The 26,965-nt window shown below is 38.5% G+C and overlaps 1 protein-coding gene and 1 non-coding gene across 41 annotated transcripts in view; one reads left to right on the forward strand and one right to left on the reverse strand.

Moving 5' to 3' along the window:
• The window catches only part of CHL1 (cell adhesion molecule L1 like), a 229,243-nt gene that overhangs the window by 134,268 nt on the left and 68,010 nt on the right, over nt 1-26,965 (reverse strand). The gene's annotated exons all lie outside the window — the stretch shown is intronic.
• On the forward strand, nt 6,940-7,042 carry LOC114109477 (U6 spliceosomal RNA). The gene has a single exon (XR_003586161.1). It is a non-coding gene; the product is annotated as a U6 spliceosomal RNA (small nuclear RNA).

Raw genomic sequence — 26,965 nt, forward strand, 5'->3', positions numbered from 1 at the left:
GTGAGAGCCTTGACCAGTAGAGGTGGAGGGTTGGCAGGGAACTGCTCACATCTCCAACATGGTCCCCTCGGGTGACAAACAGCATTTGTGAAACAGCAGCCCAGGGGTCAGGGTAAAATCTGTGGCAATGGAACTGGGCCAAAAAATAGAGGAACACTAAATCTGTAACCTTGACCTCATTAGCAGTAAACAGTAACCAATTGCTAATTACCTTATGGCTACATTGTAAACTGATAACATGTATATGTAAATTGTGTATGTCTGTATATAAATCATGTATGTGTGTAAACTTGTACACACTTGGTATGCGTTTGGCACCTAACGTTTGCAAGGATTTAATATGATTTAAGTTAGGGAGACAAGATACTAGATTAACCAACAGCCTCTAATGGAAAACGAGGGTTAAATCTTAAAGTAGTGATGAAGTTTCTGGTGGAAAATATACTAACTGTACAGAGCTTATTGACTTAGTCACCTGAATTTAGCTTTGTCCTTACTCTGAAGAAGAGGTAATTCAATCTGAATCAAAGTAAAATGAATCTAGATAAATGATATCAGTAAAATACAAGATATCATGCTGTTCCACAAGAACAAAACTTTTTAATTTATCTGGCATTTGGAGGCACATCACAATATAAGTGTGCTGTAAGTAAATTAAACAATTTCTTATTAAGCCCAATTAGTACCATGCATTGAAAATATTACCAAAAGGATTAATTATATCAAATTAGAGAGTAGCACTTATAAATCTCTACAGAAGAAACTTTAGAACAGATTCTAGATTACAAAGAGAGGTCTCCCTCTTCTTCCCCAAAGCAGAGTTTTATTGTAATATATTACAATAATAATTGCAAAGTCATATGCTTTTTTAATATCTCTGTTCAAGTTTATATAAGAGAAGGTAATAAAATAATCCAAGATATAAGTCTTCCAAGTGGCAAATATGGTTTGAAGGAAAAGCAAAGATCTTTAACCCCTAATAGAAGAATCTTGAGAGTCCCTCGAACTGCAAGGAGATCCAACCAGTCCATCCTAAAGGAGATCAGTCCTGAGTGTTCACTGGAAGGACTGATGCTGAAGCTGAAACTCCAGTACTTTGGCCACCTGATGCAAAGAGCTGACTCATTTGAAAAGACCCTGATGCTGGGAGGGATTCGGGGCAGGAGGAGAAGGGGACGACAGAGGATGAGATGGTTAGATGGCATCACCAACTCGATGGACATGAGTTTGGGTAAGCTTGGGAGTTGGTGATGGACAGGGAGGCATGGTGTGCTGTGATTCATGGGGTCACAAAGAGTCGGACACAACTGGGTGATTGAACTGAACATATTGAGTGTCTATGAGTGCCAGGCACAGAGCTAGCATTCCGAGATACAATGATAACCAAGACAGATTTGCTAACTCATCTATTAGAATTCATATTTTAATGATGGCAAAAGAAACACATATGAAAGTAATGGTCACGGTAAGTGCCATGCAAGAGACAAACTGGGTGATGTACCTGAGAAAAGGGAGGGCATGGACATCTTAGGGGCTTCAAGGAGGTCTCCCTTGGGATATTTATCTTGGACCAGAATTGTGAAAAGCAGGGTAATGAGTTTTATGAATTATGTTCATTGTGAATTTTTTTCATGTGTTGCTCATTATTATAATTATGTTCAATTATAAAAGTGTGAGGAGAAAAACTTGCCAGAGCAAAACATAATGAGGGAAACTAAATAAAAAACATCACAAGTCTGGAAACACTGCTTCCTCTCACTGCAACCTCTTTTCTTCCCTATCTCAAGGGTCAATGAAGACTCACACAGGTTCATAATTAACGGTGACCACAAATGCAAGGGGAAAAATAAATTCCAGGGTTTCTGTTGTTCCTGTTGTTGTCACTTCTGCAGGAAATTGCTAATAGTAAGGCTATTATTTACTAAGCCTTGCTTATTTTATATGCATGCTATTATGTATAATACTTCATTTAATCCTCACAAATCAAGAAGGTAAGTGTTTATTAACTTCATTTTGCAGTTCAGTAAACTAGCATAGAGTCTAAATAATTTGTCTGCGATTACACAGCTGTGGAGGAGTTGGGTTGTACTCTGAAGCACAGTTGGACCTGTCAAGACTGATTCTTAAGTACTAGGGTAGAAAGCAAAACTAAGGAAAGAATTGAAGTGATTATCCTCTCTCTGGCTTTCCCTTGTTCATCCAGTGCATGTCCTCACTGACTATACTGAATTTTGTACTCAATTACTTAATTGCAGTATAAAAATAGACTTTGGCTTCTCTGGCGACACAACTTTTACATGCCAATGATACTTGTAGAGAAAACAGTGGGAGGGACTTCAGATTTCTCTGAAATGCCCAATCACTCAGCTGTAACCATATCTTCCTCAAATAAGAGCTAACTTGTTGTTTGTATTTTTTGCAAAGAATTCCACATTTCCTCAAGATGTTTGACTGGCAGCTGCAGTTTTGACTTGATTTAGCATTTAGTATAAGAGGTAAAGATGTGGTAACAAACTCATTATTCTAATTAATATTTCAATCATGTCTGCAAACAACCTTTTACTTTCAATAGATAAACCTGTTTCTAAAAGGCAAATATACCCTAAAAGATTTATCAAGGATTTTTCTTCAAACAGGAAACAGGACCATAAAAATCAGACTACATTATTGTGACTGGTCAAAGAATGACAACGGATTCTACAGTATTTTATACTTAATTTCATTGCCTACACCAATGGAATTATAAATCGATCCACATACAGGTCCATAGTTTTCTATTATCACAAGTACATATAATTACCTCAAATAAAATCCACGTACTCAGTTATCCCTATTGTAAAATGGTATCTCAGTCCAATACAAATTTAAAGAAAAATTAGGGAGGTGCTACAATAAGAGATAAGAAAGCCTTCCTCAGCAATTAATGCAAAGAAATAGAGGAAAACAACAGAACGGGAAAGACTAGAGATCTCTTCAAGAAATTAAAGATACCAAGGGAACATTTCATGCAAAGGTGGGCTCGATAAAGGACAGATATGGTATGGACCTAACAGAAGCAGAAGATATTAAGAAGAGATGGCAAGAATACACAGAACTGTACAAAAAAAGATCTTCATGACCGAGATAATCACGATGGTGTGATCACTCACCTAGAGACAGACATCTGGAATGTGAAATCAAGTGGGCCTTAGAAAGCATCACTATGAACAAAGCTAGTGGAGGTGATGGAATTCCAGTGGAGCTATTTCAAATCCTGAAAGAGGATGCTGTGAAAGTGCTGCACTCAACATGCCAGCAAATATGGAAAACTCAGCAGTGGCCACAGGACTGGAAAAGGTCAGTTTTCATTCCAATCCCAAAGAAAGGCAATGCCAAAGAATGCTCAAACTACCACACAATTGCACTCATCTCACACACTAGTAAAGTCAGGCTCAAAATTCTCCAAGCCAGGCTTCAGCAATACGTGAACCGTGAATTTCCAGATGTTCAAGCTAGTTTTAGCAAAGGCAGAGGAACCAGAGATCAGATTGCCAACATTTGCTGGATCATCAAAAAAGCAAGAGAGTTCCAGAAAAACATCTATTTCTGCTTTATTGACTATGCCAAAGTTTTGACTGTGTGGATCACAATAAACTGTGGAAAATTCTGAAAGAGATGGGAATACCAGACCACCTGACCTGCCTCTTGAGAAACCTGTATGCAGGTCAGGAAGCAACAGTTAGAATTGGACATGGAACAACAGACTGGTTCCAAATAGGAAAAGGAGTACATCAAGGCTGTATATTGTCACCCTGCTTATTTAACTTATATGCAGAGTACATCATGAGAAACGCTGGACTGGAAGAAACACAAGCTGGAATCAATATTGCCAGGAGAAATATCAATAACCTCAGATATGCAGATGACACCACCCTTATGGCAGAAAGTGAAGAGGAACTAAAGAGGCTCTTGATGAAAGTGAAAGAGGAGAGCAAAATGTTGGCTTAAAGCTCAACATTCAGAAAACTAAGATCATGGCATCTGGTCCCATGACTTCATGGGAAATAGATGGGGAAACAGTGGAAACAGTGTCAGACTTTATTTTGGGGGCTCCAAAATCACTGCAGATGGTGATTGCAACCATGAAATTAAAAGACGCTTACTCCTTGGAAGAAAAGTTATGACCAACCTAGATAGCATATTGAAGAGCAGAAACATTGCTTTGCCAACAATGGTCCGTCTAGTCAAGGCTATGGTTTTTCCAGTGGTCATGTATGGATGTGAGAGTTGGACTGTGAAGAAAGCTGAGCACCGAAGAATCGATGCTTTGAACTGTGGTGTTGGAGAAGATTCTTGAAAGTCCCTTGGACTGCAAGGAGATCCAACCAGTCCGTCCTAAAGGAGATCAGTCCTGGATGTTCATTGGAGGGAATGATGCTAAAGCGGAAACTCCAGTACTTTGGCCACCTCATGTGAAGAGTTGAGGAAAAGACCCTGATACTGGGAGGGACCAGGGGCAGGAGCAGAAGGGGACGACAGAGGATGAGATGGCTGGATGGCATCACCAACTTGATGTACATGAGTCTTAGTGAACTCCGGGAGTTGGTGATGGACAGGGAGGCCTGGCGTGCTGCGATTCACGGGGTCACAAAGAGTCAGACATGACTGAGCGACTGAACTGAACTGAATGAAGTAAGAGAGAAGCCATTAAAGATAAATATTATTTTCTACTTTCTTATAAATCTATCAGAGCAGGATTTTCTTTTAGCAGTTTTCTCTAGTCACTCCCATCTCCCCAGTTATATACATTAACATGAAGGCAGAAACCATATTTATCATGTTCTCTGAATAATTTCCAACTCTTTCACAGGATGTTTTAATATCTCACATTTCCTTTTTAATGGTCCAGTGTTCATGGCATTGCTATGAGTGTGACTATCTTTTCACTGGTAGGGCTACACAGTTTCATTTAGAAATGAGCCAGACTTCAATTCATTTGGAACAGTGTATAAAAATTTCCATACAAACATTTTAGTGTTGTTCACACGTATATGTAAAGTCAACATGCCAGCAAATGATCATCTCTTTACACTCCTAACATAAAACCTTGTGTGGATAGAAATAAGTCAACATGAATGAATAATTCATTCACATCTTTGCTTTGCTGTCCTGTATTACTCAGATCTCACATTAAATGCCACCTCAGAGTCCTTCGTAGTTCACTAATGTAACCCCGTCATTCTCTCATAACCTTCTGCTTTGATCCACAGAACACTTAGCAGCAATATCTTTTGTTTAGACAATTTTCCCCCCTGATTCTAACCAAAGGCAGCAAAGCACTATATGAACAGAGACTTATATTTCACTAATGTATCCCCAGTACTTAGCAAAGTACTTGGCAAATAAAAGGTAACCAATAAGTGCTTGTGGTATGATATGTGAGTGGATGAATCAATGTGTGAGAGAATGTAAATCTGAGAAACAAAGAAATCCATTCATGCATCCAATAAATATCCCATCTTTTTGATGCACATTTCCTGAGCCCATGGCTTAATCCTTAGAGCATTTTGCCACCTTCCCACCCTGGCCTCTTGAGGGCACCAAACTCACCCTAAGTGTGTTAGTTGCTCAATGCTAAGCCGCTTCTGTTGTGTTTGGCTTTTAGCAACCCCATGGACTGTAGCCCACCAGCCTCCTCTGTCCATGGGATTCTCCAGGCAAGAATACTGGAATGGGTTTCCATTCCCTTCTCTAGCAGATCTTCCTAACCCAGGGATTGAACCTGAGTCTCCTGCGTTGCAGGTGGATTCCTTACCCTCTGAGCCACCAGGGAAGACCCCCATCTTTGTTAAATACTGATTTTAAAGGACATGTATATTATGATAAACGAAATAATGTCTTTTATACCAGTGGTTCTCACCTGAGTGGACAGGGGTTGAGGACATGTCACAATATCTGAAGGTGTTTTGACTTCTCACAACTGGCAGGGTAGTACTGGCATCTACTGGAAGGCCAGGGATACTGATGCTAAGCATCCAACATTGCAGGAGATTGTCCCCTACAGAAAAGAATTATCCAGTCCCAAATGCTAAGAATTACAATGTTGTACTCTATTCTCTATTCCTTGTAAGGATTCAAGGTGACACATATTTATTAGATAACTACCATATGCTAGAATCAAGTTGATTTCTTATGAATAAAAAGACATTATAGATGAATTACAAGTGGATTGATTAATAGATAGTTGACTTGCCAGATGGATGGATGAGGGGTATAGATGGGTGAATGGATACTTCATTGACATACATGCATACATACGTCAAACTAAAGCAGTCATAATGCTCTGTGTAGGAGTTAAATAAACCACATGTAATTGCTAATTTCAGGACATTTAAATTCTTTTTATTCATCTTACTGCATCTCCACAGAACTTGTTCTTTTTAACAATAAAATACTGGACTGAATAGAAAGCTACTCATGAATTTGGGGTGAGACTGTATGGTCATTTTGGCTTTAAATGGTAATGATATTTGTGGATAGATTTGCTGTGAGAACTAATTACCAGATTTTAGTTAAGTACCTCATGAAATAAATATAATAATGCCTTCTTCAAATGAAAGGCATGTCTCTTTCCCAAAAGTGAGAATCACTGTGACAAGTGAGAAATCCATTAACTATGTAGATGGAATCGTTCTGCATATAAGGAGGTATCAAACTGGAATCTAGGAAAAGAGTGTGAGCAGAGGCTTTCTGAAAATAGAGGCTCAAATAGTGGAGATTATACTTAGATCCCTGAAGAGAAAATAAAAATTTTATTTCCCTGGAGGTCCTACATTTTACATAGCATAGCCCAAAGATCAGACTGTAAGTAGCAAAGGCAGGATTTATGAAAAAAACAGGGAGTAGAAGTAGCTTCTACCTCACCAAGTCTCCCGCATTTCCACTGTAGTAGGCAGGGATCCATAGTGTATGGTTTGGAAGCATACAAACTAAGACAACACAGAGATTAGCATGGCCCCTGTATAAAGATAACATGCAAGTTTATGAAGTTTTCTATGTTTTACAGTGGGATGACATATTCAAAGTGCTAATGGTCAACCAAAAAGTCTAAGTCACTCAAAACAATTCTGCAAAACTGACGAGAAATTAAGACATTCCCAGGTAAACAAAGACTGATGTGTTGCTAGCATATGTGATGTGTCCTACAAGAAATATTACCGTGACTCCTTCAAACTGAAATGAAACGACACTAGATGTTAACTTGAATTTACACAAGGAAATAAAGAACACCAGTAAAAGAAAATATATAAGACAGTGTATTTTTGTAAACTTTTTACTCTTGATGAAAAGGTAATGGCATAAAACAATAATTATAAAACTGTACAATGGTGAGCTTACATTGTATAAAGATGTAATTTGTATGACAATAACAGCACAGAGAAGAGGAACTCAGATGGATTAAAGAGTTGAGTGTAACGCCAGAGACTATAAAACTCTTAGAGGAAAATATTGGTAGAACTCTGACAAATCGCAGAATTTTCTTTGACCCACTTTCTAGAGTAATGAAAATAACAACAAAGATTAACAAGAGGGATCTAATTAAATTTAAAACTTTTTTCACGCAAAGAAAACCATAAACTAGATGAAAAGACAGCTTTCAGGACCAGAGAAAATATTTTCAACTGACAAAAGATCAATCTCCAAAACACGCAAACATCTCATGCAGCTCAAAACCAAAAAAATAAGAGGGGGATTCATTGGTGGCTCAGTGGTAAAGAATCTGCCTGCCAATGCAGCAGACATGGGTTCAGTTATTGATCCCAAAGATCCCACCACTACTAGAGAGTAGCCCCTGCTTGCCGCAACTAGAGAAAAGCTCATGCAACAACAAAGAACCAGCCTAAGAAAAAGTAAATACATTCTTAAAATTTAAAAAATGGGCAGAAGACTTAAATAGATATTTCTCCAAAGAAGACATACAGATGGCTAGCAAACACATGAAAAGATGCTCAACACCACTAATTACTAGAGAAATGCAAATAAAAAACACAATAAGGTACCACCTCATACCCGCCAAAGGTTATCACCTCACACCTGCCAGAACTGTCATCATTAAAAATCTGCAAACAATAAATGCTAGAGAGGGTGTGCAGGAAAGGGAACCCTCTTGTACTGTTGGAGGGAACGTAAATTGATATAGCCACTGTTCTCCATTCTGAAGAGCAGAATGGAGGTTACTTAAAAAAATTAAAATAGAACTACCATATGACCCAGCAATCCCACCACTGGGCATACACCAAGGGAAAACCATAGATCAAAAAGACACATGAACCCCAATGTTCCATGCAGCATGATTTAACAAGAGCCAGGACATTGAAGAAACCTAAATGTACATCAACAGAAGAATGGATAAAGACAATGTGTACATATATACAATGGAGCATTACTTAGCTATATGGACCTAGACTATCATACAGAGTGAAATTAATCAGAAAGAGAAAAACAAATATTGCGTATTAAAATAACTTAAAATTTTGAATAGTGCATATTAAAAAAATTTTTTAAGTGCATATGTGGAATCTTGGAAAATGGTACAGATGTTGAAAGCAGAAATAGAGACACAGAAATAGAGAATAAATGTATGGACACCAAGGGTGGAGGGGGGATAGGATAAATTGGGAGATTGGGATTGATATATACATACTATTGCTACTAAATATAAACTAGATAACTAGTGAGAAACACCACCCAGTTGTGGATGTGACTGGTCATAAAAACAAAGTCTGAGGCTGTAAAGAGCAATATTGCACAGGAACCTGAAATGTTAGATCCGTGAATCAAGGTAAATTAGAAGTGGTCAAACAGGAGATGGCAAGAGTGAACATTGATATTTTAGGAAACTGAATTAAAATGGCCTGGAATGGGTGAATTTAACTCAGATGACCATTATATCTATCACTGTGGGCAACAATCCCTTAGAAGAAATGCAGTAGCCATCATAGTCGACAAAAGAGTCTGAAATGCAGTACTTGGATGCAATCTCAAAACGACAGAATGATCTCCGTTCATTTTCAAGGCAAACCATTCAATATCACAGTAATCCAAGTCGATGCCCTGACCAGGAAAGCTGAAGAAGCTGAGTTGAAGACTTCTATAAAGACCTAGAAGAACTTCTAGAACTAACACCACAAAAAGATGTCCTTTTCATTATAGAGGACTGGACTGCAAAAGTAGGAAGTCAAGAAACACCTGGAGTAACAGGCAAATTTAGCTTTGGAGTAGAGAATGCAGAAGGGCAAAGGCTAATAGAGTTTTGCCAAGAGAATGCACTGGTCATAGCAAACATCCTCTTCCAACAACACAAGAGAAGACTCTACACATGGACATCACCAGATGGTCAACACCAAAAAATCAGACTGATTATATTCTTTGCAGCCAAAGATGGAGAAGCTCTATATAGTCAGCAAACAAGACCAGGAGCTGACTGTGGCTCAGATCATGAACTCCTGATTGCCAAATTCGGACTTAAATTCAAGAAAGTAGGGAAAACCACTAGACCATTCAGGTATGACCTAAATCAAATCCCTTACAATTATACAGTAGAAGTAAAAAAAATGGATTCAAGGGATTAGATGTGATAGACAGAGTGCCTGAAGAACTATGGACAGAAGTTTGTGACATTGTACAGGAGACAGGGATCAAGACCATCTCCAAGAAAGAGAAATGGAAAAAAGCAAAATGGTTGTTTGAAGAGGCCTTACAAATAGCTTTAAAAAGAAGACAAGTAAAAAGGAAAGATACATGTATTTGAATGCAGAGTTCCAAGGAATAGCAAGAAGAGATAAGAAAGCCTTCCTCAGTGATCAGTACAAAGAAACAGAGGAAAACAATAGAATGGGAAAGCCTAGAGATCTCTTCAAGAAAATGAGAGATAGCAAGGAAACATTTCATGCAAAGATGGGCACAATAAAGAACAGAAATGGTATGGACCTAAGAAGCAGAAGATATTAAGAAAAGGTGGCAAGAATACATAGAACTACTATACAAAAAAGATCTTCATGACCCAGATAATCATGATGGTGTGATCACTCACCTAGAGCCAGACATCCTGGAATGTGAAGTCAAGTGGGCCCTAGGAAGCATCACTACAAACAAAGCTAGTGGAGGTGATGGAATTCCAGTGGAGCTATTTCAAATCCTAAAAGATGATGCTGTGAAAGTGCTGCACTCAATACGTCAGGAAATTTGGAAAACTCAGCAGTGGCCACAGGACTGGAAAAGGTCAGTTTTCATTTCAATATCAAAGAAAGGCAATGCCAAAGAATGCTCAAATTACTGCACAGTTGCACTCATCTCACGCACTAGCAAAGTAATGCTCAAAATTCTCCAAGCCCAGACTTTAACAGTACATGAACCATGAACTTCCAGGTGTTCAAACTGGTTTTAGCAAAGGCAGAGAAACCAGAGATAAAGTTGCCAACATCCACTGGATCACTGGAAAAGCAAGAGAGTTCCAGAAAAAATATCTACCTCTGCTTTATTGACTATGTCAAATCCTGTGACTGTTTGGATCATGACAAACTGTGGAAAATTCTTAAAGAGATGGAAAAGCCAGACCATCTGACCAGCCTCCTGAGAAATCTGTATGTAGGTTAAGAAGCAACAGTTAGAACTGGACATGGAGCAACAGACCGTTTCCAAATTGCGAAAGAAGTATGTCAAGGCTGTATATTGTCACCCTGTTTACGTAACTTATATGCAGAGTACATCATGAGAAATGCTGGTGTGGATGAAGCACAAGCTGGAATCAGGACTGCTGGGAGAAATATCAGTAACCTCAGATATGCAGATGACACCTCCCTTATGGCAGAAAGTGAAGAACTAAAAGCCTCTTGATGAAAGTGAAAGAGGAGAGTGAAAAAGTTGGCTTAAAGCTCAACATTCAGAAAACGAAGATCATGGCATCTGGTCCCATCACTTCATGGCAAATAGATGGGGAAACAGTGGAAACAGTTACAGACTTTATTTTGGGGGCTCAAAATCACTGCATATGGTGACTGCAGCCATGAAATTAAAAGACACTTGCTCCTTGGAAGCAAAGTTATGACCAACCTAGACAGCATATTAAAAAGCAGAGACATTACTTTGCCAACAAAGGTCTGTCTAGTCAAGGCTATGGTTTTCCAGTGGTCATGTATGGATGTGAGAGTTTAAGAAAGCTGAGCACCAAAGAATTGAAGCTTTTGAACTGTGGTGTTGGAGAAGACTCTTGAGAGTCCTTTGGACTGCAAGGAGATCCAACCAGTCCATCCTAAAGGAAATCAGTCCTGGGTGTTCATTGGAAGGACTGATGCTGAAGCTGAAACTCTAATCCTTTGGCCTGATGCGAATAACTGACTTGTTACAAAAGACCCTGATGCTGGGAAAGGTTGAGGGCAGGAGGAGAAGAGGACGACAGAGGATGAGATGGCTGGATGGCATCACGGACTCGATGGACATGAGTTTGAGTGAACCCCGGGAGTTGGCGATGGACAGGGAGGCCTGCTGTGCTGCCGTCCATGGGGTCGCAGACAGTCGGACATGACTGAGCCACTGAACTGAACGAGAACCTGCTGCACAGCGCATGAACTCCACTCAGTGCTCTGTGGTGACCTATATGGGAAGAAAATCTAAAAAAGAGAGGATATATCTATACATGTAGGTGATTCACTTTGCTGTATAGTAGGAACTAACAATATTATAAAGCAACTATACTTCATAAAAAAATAAACAGAAAAAATAAAAGATGTTACCATTTTTAAAAAAAGAAGAAAGAAAGAACAGGAATGCATTGGGATCTTTAATTCTTATTAATATTATTAGCATTAACCCAATAAGTTGTTTTATGTCAGATGCTAATTGTAATCCTCAAGGCAACCACTGAGAAAATGAAATTTAAAATACAGAAAGTAGAACAAGGGAAGTAAAATGGTACACTGCCAATTATTTAACATAGAAGTTACTAAAGGAGAGATAAAAACAAAAAATAGTGTGAAGTGGTACCTCATTGTGGTTTTGATTTGCATTTCTCTAATAATGAGTGATGTTGAGCATCTTTTCATGTGTTTGTTAGCCATCCGTATGTCTTCTTTGGAGAAATGTCTATTTAGTTCTTTGGCCCATTTTTTGATTGGGTCGTTTATTTTTCTGGAGTTGAGCTGCAGAAGTTGCTTGTATATTTTTGAGATTAGTTGTTTGTCAGTTGCTTCATTTGCTATTATTTTCTCCCATTCAGAAGGCTGTCTTTTCACCTTGCTTATATTTTCCTTTGTTGTGCAGAAGCTTTTAATTTTAATTAGATCCCATTTGTTTATTTTTGCTTTTATTTCCAGCATTCTGGGAGGTGGATCATAGAGGATCCTGCTGTGATTTATGTCTGAGAGTGTTTTGCCTATGTTCTCCTCTAGGAGTTTTATAGTTTCTGATCTTACATTTAGATCTTTAATCCATTTTGAGTTTATTTTTGTGTGTGGTGTTAGAAAGTGATCTAGTTTCATTCTTTTACAAGTGGTTGACCAGTTTTCCCAGCACCACTTGTTAAAGAGATTGTCTTTACTCCATTGTATATTCTTGCCTCCTTTGTCAAAGATAAGGTGTCCATATGTGTGTGGATTTATCTGTGGGCTTTCTATAAATGCTGGAGAGGGTGTGGAGAAAAGGGAACCCTCCTACACTGTTGGTGGGAATGCAAACTAGTACAGCCACTATGGAGAACAGTGTGGAGATTCCTTAAAAAATTGCAAATAGAACTACCTTATGACCCAGCAATCCCACTGCTGGGCATACACACCAAGGAAACCAGAATTGAAAGAGACACATGTACCCCAATGTTCATCGCAGCACTGTTTATAATAGCCAGGACATGGAAACAACCTAGATGTCCATCAGCAGATGAATGGATAAGAAAGCTGTGGTACATATACACAATGGAATATTACTCGGCCGTTAAAAAGAATTCATTTGAATCAGTTCTGATGAGATGGATGAAACTGGAGCCGATTATACAGAGTGAAGTAAGCCAGAAAGAAAAATACCAATACAGTATACTAACACATATATATGGAATTTAGGAAGATGGCAATGACGACCCTGTATGCAAGACAGGGAAAGAGACACAGATGTGTATAACGGACTTTTGGACTCAGAGGGAGAGGGAGAGGGTGGGATGATTTGGGAGAATCACATTCTAACATGTATACTATCATGTGAATTGAATCGCCAGTCTATGTCTGATGCAGGATGCAGCATGCTTGGGGCTGGTGCATGGGGATGACCCAGAAAGATGTTATGGGGAGGGAGGTGGGAGGGGGGTTCATGTTTGGGAATGCATGTAAGAATTAAAGATTTTAAAATTTAAAAAATAAAAAACTAAAAAAAAAATAAAATAAAATAAAAAAAAATAGATGTAGAAAAATAGCAAAATGCTAGATGTCAAGTCTACTTTAACAGTTATTACATTAGATGTATGTGGATTGAACACTAATTTCAAAGCAGAGATTGGCAAAAGAATTTAAAGAAAAATTTCCAACTATATGGTGTTCAGAAGTGCATAACTTCAGATTCAAAGATGCTTATAGGCTGAAAGTAAAAGGAAAAATAAATACCTTGGAAAAGGTAACCAAAATAGATCTTAGGTGGCTATACTACCATTAGGCAAAATAGACTTTAAGAAAAACATTGTTACTTTAAAGACAAAGAGGGACTTTTTTTTAAATACAATGCCAGCAAGCCAACCCATCAGAAGATATAACAATTATGAAAATAAATGTTACCTTAGATCATTCTCAAATACACAAGATTAAAAATGGGTACAATGAAGGGAGAAATAGAGAGTTCAACAATAATAGCTGTACTAGTTTGCATTCCCACCAACAGCCACTATGGAGAACAGTGTGGAGATTCCTTAAAAAATTGCAAATAGAACTACCTTATGACCCAGCAATCCCACTTCTGGGCATACACACCGAGGAAACCAGAATTGAAAGAGACACATGTACCCCAATGTTCATCACAGCACTGTTTATAATAGCCAGGACATGGAAACAACCTAGATGTCCATCAGCAGATGAATGGATAAGAAAGCTGTGGTACATATACACAATGGAGTATTACTCAGCCGTTAAAAAGAATTCATTTGAATCAGTTCTGATGAGATGGATGAAACTGGAGCCGATTATACAGAGTGAAGTAAGCCAGAAAGAAAAACACCAATACAGTATACTAACACATATATATGGAATTTAGGAAGATGGCAATGACGACCCTGTATGCAAGACAGGGAAAGAGACACAGATGTGTATAATGGACTTTTGGATTCAGAGGAGAGGAGAGGTGGGATGATTTGGGAGAATGACATTCTAACATGTATACTATCATGTGAATTGAATCGCCAGTCTATGTCTGATGCAGGATGCAGCATGCTTGGGGCTGGTGCATGGGGATGACCCAGAAAGATGTTATGGGGAGGGAGGTGGGAGGGGGTTCATGTTTGGGAATGCATGTAAGAATTAAAGATTTTAAAATTTAAAAAATAAAAAACTAAAATTAAAAAAAAAAATAAAAATAAATAAATAAATAAATTTTTCTATTAAAAAAAACAATAATAGCTAAAAATTTCAATACTTCATTTTCAATAATGGATAAAACAACTAAGCAGAAGATAAGGAAATTAAAGATTCAGAAGTTTCCATGGGCTCTTGTTTAAGGACACAGAAATGGCTGAACCAAAAACTACAGAGCCACTATACCAAGACGGAACAGACTTATATATTACTAAGAGCTTTCCAGAGAAGCAAAACCAACAAGATATGTATATATTTGTACAGTCGTAGATATGGAAATTTATTTTGAGGAATTGGTTCACACAGTTGCAGGGTTTCTTCAGTCTAAATGTGCAGAGCAAGCTAAGAGGCTGGACACTCAGGAAAGAGGTGCAGTGTGAGTCCACAGGCAGACTTGCTGGGAGACATCCTTCTTGGCATTAGATAAGGTAGACTCTATTCTGTAAAAGACTTCAACTGCCTGCATGAGGCCCACCCACATCACAGACGCCAACCTGCTTTACTCAGTGTCTCCAACTTAAATGCCATGTAATCCAAAAAGGCTTCCAGATGGCTCAGGGGTGAAGAATCCGCCTGCAATGCAGGAGATGTGGATTCAGTGTCGGGAAGATCCCCTGGAGAAGAAAATGGCAACCTACTCCAGTATTCTTGTCTGGGAAATCCCATGGACAGAGCACCGGGTAGGTTACAGTCCATAGGGTTGCAGAGTCAGACATGACTAAGTGACTGAGCATGTATGATACATCCAAAAAAATATCTTCACAGAAACACCTACAATAATGTTTGACCAAATATCTAGGCACTGTGCTTAGCCAAGTTGTCACATAAAATTAACCACTACAGGCTCCAATGATAAGATAGATAGGTGGCTAAGTCTCAGAGGGGCCCAGCACCACATATAGCTGTTGGCATAGCTGATGTCATTTTGGGCCCTTACATTTTTTCATGTCCTTCCACTGAACCTACCTAGGACTCTGCATACATGTAACTATACTGGGCAGTGAATCACTTCTGTTATCAAGGGCTTTGTAGTTAATAGATATGGTTTAATAATCATTAGGACCAGGTAGCTTCTATGCTGGTTTGTCCCATTAGTTCCCACACAATAAGAACAATTTTCACTATTCCCCCCATCCACAAAAATAGATATCCATTCATAAATCTAGATATAAGAATGCATGTCCTGTTTCCTACCACCTATTTTTATACCCTAGGTTAACAATCAAATTGGCCCAGTGGCCTCAAGTCAGTGTTGAATGCAGCTGCCAATGCTTCCAGATCTTTGTCTGCCAATCCCACCTGGAGCCTAAATTACCCTATAATAACTGAGTGCCTCATTATTCAGTCTCACCATGCATGCCCAGTTTGGTGGGCTCTTTTTGTTCCCAGTGTTCTCCAACACACCACTTAATGAAACTTAAGGTGGACAATCAAAAGCAGAGGAATTCTGGTCCCTCGCATGCAAAATAACCAGTAGAATCACTATTTACCAGCCTCATAATTTGGAATGCTGGTCATGACTGTGTGATTCAGATATTAAATACTAATCACGGGACAGGATGGTAAAACCAAGAAAGGACCAGAAGACATCAGGGCCACTCTTCTAAGATGAACAGACCTGTATGTATTAGTAAGAGTTTTTCAGAGAAACAGAAGCAAAAGGATATGTATATATGCATCAGTTCAGCTCAGTCCAGTCACTCAATCGTGTCCGACTCTTTGCGATCCTATGAAATACAGCACACCAGCCCTTCCTGTCCATCACCAACTCCCGGAGTTCACTCAAACTCATGTCCATCAAGTCGGTGATGCCATCCAGCCATCTCATCCTCTGTCATCCCCTTCTCCTCCTGCCCTCAATCCCTCCCAGCATCAGGGTCTTTTCCAGTGAGTCAACTCTGCATGAGGTGGCCAAAGTATTGGAGTTTCAGCTTCAGCATCAGTCCTTCCAGTGAACACCCAGGACTGATCTTTAGGATGGACTGGTTGGATCTCCTTGCAGTCCAAGGTACTCTCAAGAGTCTTCCCCAACACCACAGTTCAAAAGCAATTCTTCAGTGCTCAGCTTTCTTCACAGTCCAACTGTCACATCCATATACAACTACTGGAAAAACCACAGCCTTAACTAGACGGACCTCTGTTGGTAAAGTGATATCTCTGCTTTTCAGTATGCTATCTAGGTTGGTCATAACTTTCCTTCCGAGGAGTAAGCATCTTTTAATTTCATGGCTGCAATCACCGTCTGCAGTGATTTTGGAGCCCCCAAAAATAAAGTCTAACACTGTTTCTACTGTTTCCCCATCTATCTATTATGAAGTGATGGGACCAGATGCCATGATCTTCATTTTCTGAATGTTGAGCTTTAAGCCAACTTTTTCACTCTTCTCTTTCATCAACATATAGGTGTATATATTTATTTTGAGAAATTGGTTCACATTGGGAGATTGAATTGATATATATGCACTATTGCTACAATATATAAAAGATAACTAATGAGAACATACTCTATAGCGCAGGGAACTCAGTGCTCTGTGGTGTGAGCCCTTTAAATGCACTCATGGAGTCATGTAAATTCCCAGGCTCCTTGGCAATTTCTTTGGGAGTAGAAGTTCTAAAAGGACTAACTCTAAAATACTGAACAATTAATAAGGAGACTAAGTTACTCAAGACAGTTGAGTTTTTATAACCTGAACACTACTGAAATTTTGAATGGATATTTCCTTGCTGTGGAAAGATGCCCCGCTCATTCTAGGATGTTGAGGAGAATCACTGACATCTGAACCATGAGACCAGTAACGCCCTTCCTCTTCTCCCAAATTGTGACAGTCAACCATCTCTCCAGATATTGTCAGATGCCCCCTGATAGGCAAAATCACTTCAGATGAGAACCACTAGGTTAAAGAAGGTGATATTCTTAACTGGAAAATTTTCTGGCTAACAATTTTACATATGTGTTTATCTGTGTACGTGTGTGCATATGTCTACGCATCTCCGTGTACGTCTGTGTCTGTGTACATCTGTCTGTGTACGTCTCTGTGTACATCTCTGTGAAGTCTCTGTGTATACACCTCTGTGTACACCTGTGCATCTTTGCATGTACATGTGTGCATGCATGTATGAGTGACGGGGAGGAGGGGCACTAACTGTTATTGTTTAGTTGCTAAGTCATGTCTGACTATTGCAACCCCATGGACTATAGCCCACCAGGTTCCTCTGTCTGTGGGATTCTCCCGGCAAGAATACTGGACTTGGTTGCCATTTCCTTCTCCAGGGGATCTCCCTGACACAGGGATCGAACCCATATCTCCTGCCTGACAGGCAGATTCTCTACCACTGAGCCACCTGGGAAGTCTACACTTGCTAATAGTTAACTACTAAAACCAGTGAGGAAAAAGATTACCATCTATAACCCAAGAGAAAACAGTATGTATTAAACTAACCATCCAACACCTGAAAGTTCTTGTAGTTCATTTCTTTATCCTTCACTGATCCCTCAAAGAAATATTTAGTTGACTATTTTATGGTTATAGTTTGGACTATTTTATAGTTATAGTTTAGTCATTTATAGTCAAGGTGATAGTTTTTATTACCCTCTAACTCTAGCCTCTTGTGCCATTCTTGTATGCTTGCCTTTTGACAGATTAAAGTTGTATTTCTCAGATTCTGCTTACATGTAGTAAATATACCAAAAACAGTTGTCAACCAGCTTTACCAGTAATGAAGAAACTATCAACATTTCTTATCTATTTTGGAGGTTCTCCAGTTTGCCATTAATGATAAAATGATTCGCCACCAATTATTTTCTTCTTTTAAGATTGATTTTCAATTTCTAGGTAAATTTTGTTAGAAAACAGTTTATGTATTATCCATGTCAACACAGCATTCTCTTGAAAAAAATACTGGAAAATCTCCCATCTTTTTAAATTGTCTTCACTGTTGCTGAAATTAAATATTTTAGTCTACCAATAATATTTCGAAGTCTATTTAAAAAATTTACCTTAATACTGACTTAGTGAAGATATTCCATTCACCCATATGTGTGGCAAATAGACCAGTAGAGTCCTATTGTCATTTATCTTTTCTTTTTGTTTAGTGGAAATCTGATTTTATCCCAACCTGAGCATAATCAGTGGTTTAGAAAAAAAAGTGGACTATGTGAAAAAAAAAAAAAAGGCTATTTTTATGCAATGGTTTTATACTCAGTAGGGGAAAAAAAAAACAAAAAACCTGTTTGCCAAGTAAAGGCTTTAACACAGCTTCAAGGGACTTCTCAAGTTCAATTTTTTCCCCCTGGCTCAGCATTTCATTTTTACGGCATCTATTAATCAAGTCTAAGAGCCTTAAATCCCCAACCCCTACTTAAGATTATTTCACAACTGCTGTCCTCTTCTCCCTTTGTCTCTAGCAGCGTCTTCCTCTTTCTCTATTGTTTTACCTCAGCTCTTCACCCTACTCCTTCCGTCATCCCAAGTCACCATCCTTTCAGCACAGCAGCCATCAATTTCCAAAACCATACAAGGACTAATATTTATACTTTCAAAGGGAATTCACTAAGTAATGAAGATTATTTAAGAAATGTCAGGAAAAAAATGGATCACTTCAGAATTTAGAGCAACCAGCCCCAACTGGAGAGGGAAAAATGGAAAAAGGACTAAATTTATCTTTGCTATTTATTGTATTTGAATATCAAAACTCACAGTTAATCAGGAAAGAGACCAGCTATAGCAAATAGACCCCCCTTCAATGAAAATAAACATTTTAAGAAGCTAAATATATGCAAGATATATGTAAGATTAAAAAAGAAAAACAGTAGGATGGTGAAAGGACCCAGGTATAATCTCCACTGAGAAATCTATTCTTTTTATTTCACTAAAGTGGAAAGTCACAGGTAAGTGATTGGCTATTTTCTCCCCTGTCTTCATCCTTAAAAGTAACTGAAAAATTGCTAAGGATCTAAAAGGTCAAACATCGTTGATCTATCTTTTTCTCAGATACTCATCATAATTCTGAATGTTGCTAATATATAGGTCTGTTTTATGCATAGCCCCTTAAGAATACGAAGATCTGGGCATAAGAGATACACAGAGAAATCAGAGTAATTCCAAGTTGCTTGAAATAATTTAAAAGCCAAAGGCAAACTTCTACCTGGAAACCAAACACCCTGCCTTTTCTTCCTTAACAAGACTCAAACTAACATTTCTTTCTTTGTTCCTATCCTTGATAGAGTTCAGATACTAAAGCATTACTTCCTGTCTGAGATTTGCAGACTGCCATTTATAACGTTGTAAAATACGCCTTTTATCGAGTAACTATGTGTGTACTTCTGCAAGCAAATGGTCTATTCCTTAGGTCCAGTATCCCAAATCTACCATTACGCTTCTTGAACTGACAGGAAAATTGCTTTCAAATGCGATTTCTACTCATCCTTTTTATAGATAGGGTTAAAAAAAAAAAGCAGCAAATCAAAAAGGAAAACAGGTTAATTTTATGCCAATCACGAAACCTGGTGACAGGTGTTGCCATATGTTGCGACAAGATCTCCTAGCCATGGGTCATTGCTTTGAAAGCAACTAACGAATGGCTTGCAGTACTGTGACACGCGGAATGGCCCCCTGGGATCTCATGCAAAGATCTCATGACGGGTGTGAAATTAACTCGTGGCATCATGCTATTTTCCAAACATGACAGCTCCCAGATCAGTATCCAGTTAGCGCAGTGGGGACTGTAGGAGGAACTTCGACATCTAGTAAATGATTTCAGTGGAGCCCCCTGTGAGCCTTAACAGAAGACATCCCCAGAGAGAATGCCTGCTGCTGCTGCGGCTGCTGCTAAGTCACTTCAGTCGTGTCCAACTCTGTGTGACCCCAGAGACGGCAGCCCACCTAGAAAGGTTAAAATCACAGAAGGTATTGGGCAAATACATTAAGTTAAGCAAAGTAACTCTGTCTGGGACAGCCTCATAATTTCAATTTGCTTCCTGGACTAATTTTCACAAAGATAAATAAAGTACTCAGTATTATAATTGTGAAGAGCTCTTTATTTCTTCCTTGAATTAGATCAAGAGATTCAGTCATGAGTTGAGGAAGTACTGAAGTAACCACACTTCTTCCCAACACACACACGTGTGCAAATGAACCTACACAAACACACACTTCTCTGACACATGGAGTAAAACATACACGCTCACATTGGAACATTCATAATTTTATGTGCAAAAGTAAAATTTCTAGACAGTAGGAGTGAAACTTTGCTACAGAAAATAAAGATGCTAAAAGAACAAAGTGAAACACTTGCATCATGTAATAAATGAATGGGTCACAGCTTTACTGACTTCTGAGTTAGTTCCCTTTCCTACATCAATTTCAAATGTCATATCAAAGATAACAGGTGGAAATGGGCAAATATGGAGTAAGCAGAGTAAGCAAATTCAGCATTTAGAAATACAGCCATCTAAACACAGGATTTATTTTCTTTGAATTTCCAGTACAAAACAACACTTTTTGCATAATGTTCATAGTATTTTTTAAAACAAACAAAATCATAGGCACAGTGACTGTTGTTTGAAATTCAAGCAATGTTTGGTCTTAAAAGCATAAAAGGAATGCATGAATACTAATGTAGTAGAGAGTGAGAAATTACATGGGATTGAATGCTATGTTCTTTGGCCAACAGGCAAATTAAGTGTATTAATATAATGTGTGTACAAATAGAGACCATTAAAATCTGCTTTCACAATCTGGGCACTAGTTACGAATTCCTATTTCCTCATTTTACTTTTTAAATTTAAATTTTCTTCAGAATTACTTTTTGATCCTAGCATGTGGACATTACCATTTAATTCTAGGACTGGGAATACTTGAAGTATCAAATAATAACCTTCAATTTCCAAGCAGATGTTTAATACATTTTAAGATCAATAAGCATTTAACCCATTATAAACAATTTCCTTGAATGGCTATATATGTGACAAACACTATATAATACATATTATGTGCTCAGGACTATTCTAAGAACTTTATAAGAAATTAATCTTAATAAAACAATCCAGTGAGGTATGTATTATTATTATTTCTAACTTTTGGATGAGGTTAACATGGAAGCAGAGTAAGTCATGTAAAACATGTCTAGGGACTTCCCTGGTGGTCCAGGGGTCAAGAATCCACCTGCCAATGCACAGGGCATGAGTTCAATCCCTGGTCCAGGAAGATCCTACCTGCAGCAGAGCAATTGAGCCCGTGTGCCATAGCTACTGAGCCCATGCTCTGCAACAAGGGAAGTCACTGCAATGAGAAACCTGTACAACGCAACTACCAAGTAGCCCCCGCTGACCACAGCAAGAGAACCCCTAGGCAGCAACAAAGACCCAGTGCAACCAAAGATGAAAAAAAAAAAAAATGTCTACAGTTAATCTCTGGAATACTCTACAACTGAACCAAAATCCAGACTTTAAGAAAAATTTGTGATTGGAAGGTAACTGCTTTACAGTGTTGTGTTGATTTCTGCCATGCGACAATTTGAATCAGCCTCTGAGTCTCCCTCCTACTCCCCACCCTATCCCACCTCTCTAGCTTGTGACAGAGCACCAGGTTGGGCTCCCTGTGTCATGCAGCAAATCCCCATTGGCTATCAAGTTTACATATGGTCATGTATATGTGTCAAGGCTACTCTCTTAGTTGATCGCACTCTCTCCTTCCCCTGCTTTGTCTGCAAGTCTGTTCTCTATGTCTGCATTCCTATCGCTGTCCTTCAAACTGGTTCATCAGTACCATTTGTCTATATTCCATATATATGTGTTAATATACAACATCTGTCTCTTTTGACTTCACTCTGTATAACAGGCTCTAGGTTCATCCACATCACTAGAACTGACTCAAATTCATTCTTTTTATGGCTAATACTCCATTGTATATATGTACCACATATATTATCATTTGATGGACAATTAGGTTGCTTCCATGTCCTAGCTATTGTATATAATGCTTCAATAAATACTGAGCAACAGACATCTTAAGGAATTGTGGTTTTCCCAGAGTAGATGCCCAGTAGTGGGCAGAATTCAGACTCAACCTCCACACCATGAAGTTCAGCGTCCAGTAGGTCTTCAATTCTGACTACTAGTTTGTAGAACTTGAATTACTTTCTTGAACTTTCAAATTCAGGTTTTTTCCACTATAAAAAGGGAGTAATGACATTTAAAAATGCTATTTTTAATGCTAGAAAATGGCTAGGCACACAATATGTATATTCAATTAACAGTATCTTTATATCATTGCTAATAATGTTTAAATTTCACACACGTCCTTTGATGTAAGCTTGTCTTTATACAAGTGTTCCTTTCAGGCTAAGAACTACCCTTTTCAATAGTAAAAAAGGCCTTTTTTCAAATTCAGGAAATAGTTTTCTCATTATAAAACATTAAGTTTATTAAATGCCCCCATTCAACAGTCTTATGAATACAGAAAAAAATAGACTATTGGGAAAAAAGGCGACACAGATAGTCTCCAGGTGTCTGCTGTTCCCTGATTATGACATCATGTAAGCTATCTGCACTCTCTACAGATACTAATTCTACACAGCAACTACAGCAGTTCATAAGATATGTTTCTTATGCTGGAGATGAAGCAAATTTGGACCCACTCTTGCCTTAATACACATTAGCAGGATAGATTTATGTTCTCAATCTGACCAATGAATAGTAAGTTTAAGTAACAAATTCTTTTAAGATAGCAAAATATATTCTTAGCATATTAATGTGATATTACATAATGAGTCATGCAATGAGCAACAACCAGGCACAGCCCGGCCACTCGATAGCTAAGTAAACTTGGGCTCACTGATCCTGTCGGAAAGTGAAGGTCATTCAGTTGTATCCAACTCTTTGAGACCCTATGGAATAGTCCATGGAATTCTCCAGGCCAGAATTCTGGAGTGGGTAGCCGTTCACTTCTCCAGGGTTATCTTCCCAACCCAGGGATTGAAACCAGATCTCTCGCATTGCAGGCAGATTCTTTACCAGCTGAGCTACCAGGGAAGCCCTATCCTGCCTGCTCTCCCCAAAAGAGGCAGTTTAATTATTAGCAAATATGTAGAATGACCCCATCTAGCACCTACTGTGTGCACAGTGCCATGCTAGACACTTAAGGTACAGTGGTGAGCAAAACCAGCCTGGAGCCCATTTTAACAGAAGGTACTATCTAAATCGCTTAGTTAGAAAATGGAGATATTGCTTGTCTCATAAAAATGTCAATGAAAAGTTATGGTTCACTAGAATGATAAACGAAGATGCTACAAGGATCACAGTGGTTTATATAGAAAATATAAAAATGTAAATATCAATATTTCTTGCACATTAGCAACCGGATAAATCCTCATATAAATAAAAGAAACAGAGAAAAAACTGTGCATTGACTGAGGCACACTATAGCTTGTAATGTCCCATACTGGGAGAAGATTTTTTTAATTAGAAATGTCTTAGATACTCCTAAAAATGGCCACAAATATTCTATTTAAAATTTGAAACCCATGGTAAAGGGGAATCTAAAACTAAGTAATGAGCTGTTACAGTAAAAGGGAGCTATTGGTAGTGTGTATGTCAGCCTACTTTACACTAGAGTAAAAATAATAATAATAGTAATAATAAATTTCACCAGAAATTTTTTTTTCAGTGCCTGGATTTAGAAGATTGTGAGTTGTTGAACTTTAAAATCAGTTCTTTCCTCATTTAACTTAATTGAATAATGCATTCCACAGTGCATGTGTGCTCCGTGGTGTCCAACTCTTTATGAGCCCATGGCCTGTAGCCCACCAGGCTTCTCTGTCCATTGAATTTTCCAGGCAGTAATACCAGGGTTGTCATTTCCTCCTCCATGGGATATTCCTGATCCAGGAATTGAACCCACATCTCTGGCGTCTCCTGCTCGGCAGGCATATTCTTTACCACTGAGCCAGGAAGGCCTAGAGAAAATGAGCCACCTGGGAAGTCCCATATTTGAATAGTGGGTTTATTTATTCTGCTAAAGACAGCTTTAGTTGGCTTAATAGTTTTGCCTATTAATTTGAGTATGGTTTAACCTAGGCAAACTCATTTACATCGGGATAGTAATATATCTGAATAGTATCCAAAATATATGTGTATATGTTTTATAGGGATCAAAAATGCCACGTGAGACAGTACTCTGTCCAGATTTGTTCTTTCCAAAATGGCAGTTGCTAGCCACATGTTGTGATTACATTTACATTAATTACACTGAAATAGAATCAAATATTTAGTTTCTCAGTCACACTAGTCACATTTCAAGTACTCGATAGCCACATGTGGTTTCAGGCTAACATATTGGATGAGGCAGATACAGAACATTTCTATCACTGAAGAAAGTTTTATTGAGCAGATCTGCTATGGACATTCATGTATTTCACCCATCCATTATTTTTGCCCATTCATTTTTGATTCTTCGTATCACAAATATTGATCAGTTACCTACCATACACCCAGCCCAGGGCTAAGCCATGGGACACAGTGATAAGCAAATAAAGATATTGTTCCAATTACCATGGAGCTTATACTCATATGGGGTAAAAGACATTAACAAATCATATGAATAAAGATAAGATTGAAAATATGCTAAGTGCAAAGGAGGAGGGAAGGAGTGCTATTTAGAGGGAGGAGATGGATGCACCCAGCAAAAATGACTGATGAAGGGACAACTGAATTGAGATCAGGGAGAATGTGCAGCTGGGCAAAGAGGCAAGATTGTGTAGAGGGCACAGGTAGATGAGCATGTGCAAAGGCTCTGTGGTCAGGAAGGCCTGGAGAAAATGAGGAGGGTAAAGGTCAGTGAATGGGAGCTGGTGAAGGGGGGTGGGTGCTGTGTTCCCCGTTGGGCCTGCAAGTTAATTAGGTTGACATTACTGAAACTTTGTAAACTGTGTAAAAAGCTGGTCTTCATCCAAGATAAACGAAAGCAATTTTAAGGAACAGAAAGTAATTTTAAGCAGAAAGATGGTATGATCAAATTTATATTTCAGAAAGAATCTCTGGGTAGAGTATGAAAAACTACCATATGGGCAAGACTAGACAAGAATAGTTAGCAGACACATCGGTGCATATTCTCATCTGCCACCTGCCACCTCAAGTTTAAATATAGGCAGGCAGACTATAATTTAAACATACGAAGCATTCAAAAATTTAACTGTTAAGTATGAAAGATACTTATATCATGCTTAGCTAAATTTTTGAAGGATATTATAATTGAAAACATAAACCTAACATCAAACTCATGAAGCTGATAATATCTTAACATACACAATTTCATCCATCCACAGAGACAACAGCAGAGAGAAGCAAAAGGGGATAACGTGAATGTGCTGACTTTAACTCCAACGAGTATTGCTGAGGCTTAATGGCAAAACAATAAAGGTCCAGAGAAGACCCAGCTCCTGAATAAGATTAAAGGAGATGATGGGGGCTAAGGAGAAAATAATGAAGTTTGGGAGTGATCACTACCTCCAAGAAATTCAAAAGTTTAAATACTTGTGGAAAAAAGGCTGCCAAACTAAAACATACTAATTCAGGTTCTTGGATGAGGAACTCTGAACCGTGGTCACAGGAGAAGCAATCTCTTTTTGGCCATGAAAAAGCTGCTAAGCAAATTCCAGCTTGGTACACTCAGTGATACCAAAGAGACTGCAAAATGCACAGGACTTCCAGGAAGCATTTGATTTACTATGATCTCCTCACTGTTCCTAGGATACATGCCAAACTCTCTTTTCTAGAGTCTTTGCAGATGCTCTTCCTCTCACTTCAATGGCTCCTTCCCAGATACTCATATAGCTACACTTCCTTCCCATCTCTCATCTGATGTCACCCCTTCAGAGAGGCCTCCCCAGACTATACACGAATATACTAGTGGCCCACGTCCCTGTTTTTACTTCTCATAAAGATGAATCAAGTCACAGTACGAATCCAGCAGTCAGTCATCTTTGGAACGTTTATCACAAAATGTGCCAACTGCTACTTTGAACTAGTTCAGAAAACTCTTGCCTGATTTTGCAGTGTCTTTGCCACAATGTGAACAACTCCACAGCCTCTCTAGTTAGGAGCATGAAAAGTCTCCCTTGCCTTAGGCTTCTTGCAATTTCAAGTGTCACGGTTAAACCGCTAACTTCTGATATTAACTACCTGAGGGAAGAATCAGTGTCTAACTCATCTTCCTATGTCCACAGAACCAAAACACAGTATCTTGTAATGAAAGGAGCTTGTCTTCTTGAAATGTTTCTGAGAGGAAAAGTGCCATGGGAAAATGAGAGAAGGCTTGAAATTTATGAATTAAAAATACATCCCTTACTATACCTAAGACTTTGAAGAAGACCATAAAGTCCATTCAGAA

The sequence above is a fragment of the Ovis aries genome, chromosome 19, assembly GCF_016772045.2.
Source record: "Ovis aries strain OAR_USU_Benz2616 breed Rambouillet chromosome 19, ARS-UI_Ramb_v3.0, whole genome shotgun sequence".
Lineage (NCBI taxonomy): Eukaryota > Metazoa > Chordata > Mammalia > Artiodactyla > Bovidae > Ovis > Ovis aries.